The sequence below is a fragment of the Rutilus rutilus genome (assembly GCF_951802725.1).
Source record: "Rutilus rutilus genome assembly, chromosome: 22".
NCBI lineage: Eukaryota > Metazoa > Chordata > Actinopteri > Cypriniformes > Leuciscidae > Rutilus > Rutilus rutilus.
This window is the reverse complement of record NC_140227.1, coordinates 17,106,571-17,110,671: the sequence shown is the minus strand read 5'-3', so window position 1 is coordinate 17,110,671 and position 4,101 is coordinate 17,106,571. Positions and strand designations below refer to the sequence as shown.

Genomic DNA, 4,101 nt, shown 5'->3' with positions numbered 1-4,101 from the left:
TTTTGACTTTTGTCGTGTTGCGTTTGTGACAGCTTCGTCCATTATAAAGTTTTACCATAGTAACAGCTTCTGCTAAAATGTTACTGACATAAAATATGATGAACTGTCTGTCGCTACCGCGGTTACTCAAAATGAATGAATAAACAACGGTTTAAGGATATTGCATTTTAATTTAGGTTCAAAAACGTATTGTTTTGATCATTTTTTCTAAGGAAGTGACAAGGAGTTTGTTCAGTGTACTTTGTGCTGAGCCATCATCATCAGCGACCATCACAGCCGCTTAAACTAATTCGAAAGGATTGAAGTTACTGCCATCTAGCGGATATGGCTTTAAACTGCATGTTAAGCCTCTTTTGACCTAAAGATCCGGAGCATTTCAGCAAATTCAGATCCACCGGTTATGTGCGTGACTAAAGTTTACTTTTGATGCTAATGTGTCTAAAAAAAAAAAGCTGTTGATGTATTTTATACCCCAACAGAGGTGCCAACTACGAATGAAAGAGCAGACTGTCTTTTTTACATGGCGGGTGTAAACAGTCACATGACCAGAGCTGTTTAATTTCAGTTTGTCCCTCTGAAAGATGTCTGGGTCAAAGCTCCAATGAAGGAAGCACGTAAACATTTCAGTATGATGTAACTACACATTGGAGGCATATTTAAAAGAGGTATTAATACTATTACAATTTCTCTTTCTGTTATAAATCATGTTCACAATAGCCAACTTGAAAACATGTCAGTTTGCCACATAGGCCTATGTGATCAGTAAATTTGAAATGCAACTGATTGATTCACATTATAAAACTGTATTTTTCATGTAATCATTTATTTGTTGATTATCTTTTCATTTTTGCCACAATTTTCTGATAATTATTCTACTTTCCCCCCTTCTTTGCACCTTTCTAGTTCCAAGTAGTTAAAACTGTAATCATCATGAGTATATCACATAGACCTATGCTACTTTCATTTCTACAACTTTAACCATTTTTAGAAAAGGCATACAGATTGTTTCCTTGTGTCTATTCAGGATGAAAATGCATGTTCTCACTTAGCTGGGTAAAAGATATGGTCTTAGAAAATAATAAAAAAATAAAAAAGTGCATTATAAAACAAAGATAATAAGTGTGTAAACCAAAGACACCAGCATTTTTTTTTATTACCATTCTTTTTTTTTTAAAGAGCCTTTCAGATTCTGTTTCTTTTTTTCCCAGAGAGGAAATCGTCTTATAAGATAAGTGATTTTACTTTTACTTTCTGTGGATGAATGTCAGTCCCTGACAAGGTAATCATTGCTCATTCTTTTTAAAACATATAAGAAATATGATGATTATTATTTTCTGTTTGGTTTGAAATGTTGACACAATAGACACCAGGCAGATTTAGTCTTTGAATGAAACATTTACATTCAGTGTGCTATATAGGAATTAATCATAGCTATATAAAATGTTAAAACGCTGTTTCCACAACATAGAAGGATCCAGAAAGATTATTTACACAGAGGAACTGGCTGCTCAGCGTGGCGCAGTTGTGCGATAGATTAAGCTCTTCTAGCCAATAGGACAAACACTTTCTGTACTGAACAAAACGGCAGTGAGGCTGGGCGGCAAATGTTGTGTAGGCTATACCTCCACAACAAAGACGGCATTCCCACTAACTTAAATAAACCAGAATAATCGTTAACCTCCGCGCAATAAGACCGAACAGGTTATGACAGTTGTAAGCAATCGTTTAATATTGCGTCCCACCGTTTTTATTGTTCACAGTCTAGGAACATTACAAATAAAAGCTGTAATAAGCAATAAAAGTGCTCTTTTAACGTTATTTTAGTGGTTCGGAGAGCCATTGTAAACACTGTGTTGAAATATGTGGCAAGTTCGCCTTTTTTTAATCGCTGAAAGCCAACAAATATCAATCCCCGTGCTCGTGGTGGATGAGAGGCTCGCGCGAGAGGCAGCGCATGCGCACTCACACTTTGTGCCATATTGGAATGAGGTCGTGAACGACTAGGCGGAAAAAGACACGGCATCTAAAACCGACTTGAAAAACTCCTCACTGGTAAGAAACGAAATGCATTCCCAAATATTTATGTATTTTACCCTTTGCCCTAATCAACCTTGGCTTTAACGAGCGATTTTGCGTTGCCTGCATCTTTTTTCCCGTCTCCAAAAAAAGGTGACTTGTGCTCGCTCGTATGAGTGCCTGCCTGGCTCTATTGCTTAAGCTATGACGTTTCAGTAACTTGACTTGGTTACAGGCGTTTTTAGCATGTGCACGAAATCAGCGGCACTCATATCAACATAAAAATCCTCGCGAATCAGTGCAGAGAAAATGTTTCATGTCTAATAATGTTGAATTGCACGATGTGTCTTTCGGAATGAAAGTTGCCCGATCGGCGTGAATGTATTAAATGCTATTATCCAGTTATATGTAGCTAGCCGAACACACTGCGCTCGTCCAGCGAACTATCATCATCCATTATTGGGCGATTTCTATGAATTACACTCACTAAATCGAATCAAATTATAGCTATCAGCTATCAGTTCTATTTATCACTACCTTCTACATGGCGTTTATTTGGGCTTTGGTTGTACATAACGCTGATGCATTATTTTTATTGTAGAATTTTTATTTTATTTAATGATGTTTTAGTAACATTCATGTGTAAATAATAAAGTTAAATGGAAGCTTCCTCAAGCACTTTCAGAAATTGATGACAGTTTCATTCTTTGGCCGTGTTACATAATAGAAGTTGTGTTGTAAGTCATCACTCTCATTCTGCCATAAACAAGACAACTAATTTTTTTTACCATTATACTATTATTCTTAAATAGAAAAAGTGTTAATGTATACAGTCTAAAATATTATTCTAATGAATGTCCTCTCATTTTGCAAAACAATTTACCTATAATTCGTCTGAACGTCCATGAACACTTTGAATAGTTTGAGGACCTGTCTGTTTGTTGGTGCACGTGACAGCGGTCACTGCGTCATTTTCATCTTCTTCTTTTCGTCTTTATTATTGCTTTAAGTCGGTTATGTTCGCTTCCGTATTTCGCGTGTGTTTGTATGTATTTAATGGTGGGAAGTTGTCTTTAGCATGAAGTGATGGAGCGGCAGAGTTTGGCAGGAATGTGCTGATGGTTCATAGACACACCAGAAATAGATTTCCGCTGTCCTGGAGTCTCCTCATTCCCTCATGTTGTAATGTTGTGACACCAACAGTTCAAACTACTGGGCTGAAAATCATTATCAGATATGATTGTAGAAGTTGTCATTTTTTTGTTCAAAAATATAATGTGTTTAGCTGTAAATATGGATGAGTGTGTGTTTGTTTGTTTGGTTGGTTGGTTCAGGTAAACCCTACATTATGGGGACAAAATGTCCCCACAAAGATGGCAATATCCGAAATCCTTGTCCATGTGGAGACATTTTTTGGTCCCCCATGGAGAAAACGGCTTATAAAAGTTTTTTTTTTTGGAAATGTAAAAGTGCAGAAAGTTTTCAGTGATGGGTAGATTTAGAGGTAGGGTTAGTGTAAGCGGATAGAATATACAGTTTTATAGAATATATAAAGTTTAAAAATCATTGTCTTCGGAAAGTCCCCCAAAAAACATGAAAACAAAACAAGTGTATGTGTGTGTTTAAATCAAATGTTTGTAATTTTTAATATAAATGTTTCTAATGCAAAGAGGAAGGGATGGCTAGAGGATTGTAATAATTTTGAATGAGTAATTTTAATTACCACCCAAAAAATAAATCCTGCACAAAATAAGCAGGATTGGTTGTAACAGCAGCACTCTTTGTATTTTACATAATTTTACATTTTAGGGACTTGTAGTAGGTATCTTTAAACAGACAAGTTAAGGCTGCTCTGTGCCTGCTCAAAATTCAGTTTAAAGATGCAATGCCGTATAAAAGCTTTATTAATCCTGCTCTGACCCAGCTCACCCCCTAGTTTCAAAACCTACAGATGTAGTATATTTGCTGCGTACAGTAAATGCATTAATGCCACCTCTGAGCTTTATTAAACACTCAGTCTGTGCTAAGACACTTAAATGCCACTTCAGAAGTGCTTCTACGCCACCTTTGCGGTGTGAATTTGGC

The 4,101-nt window shown here is 36.3% G+C and overlaps 1 protein-coding gene across 1 annotated transcript in view; it reads left to right on the top strand.

The window, feature by feature from the left end:
* The first annotated feature begins 1,929 nt into the window (after nucleotides 1-1,929).
* The window catches only part of sfmbt1 (Scm like with four mbt domains 1), a 29,581-nt gene continuing 27,409 nt past the window's right edge, over nucleotides 1,930-4,101 (top strand). Inside the window, exon 1 of the mRNA XM_084394504.1 lies at nucleotides 1,930-2,052. The gene's annotated coding sequence lies outside the window, so the exon portion shown is untranslated. The remainder of the gene's footprint in view (nucleotides 2,053-4,101) is intronic.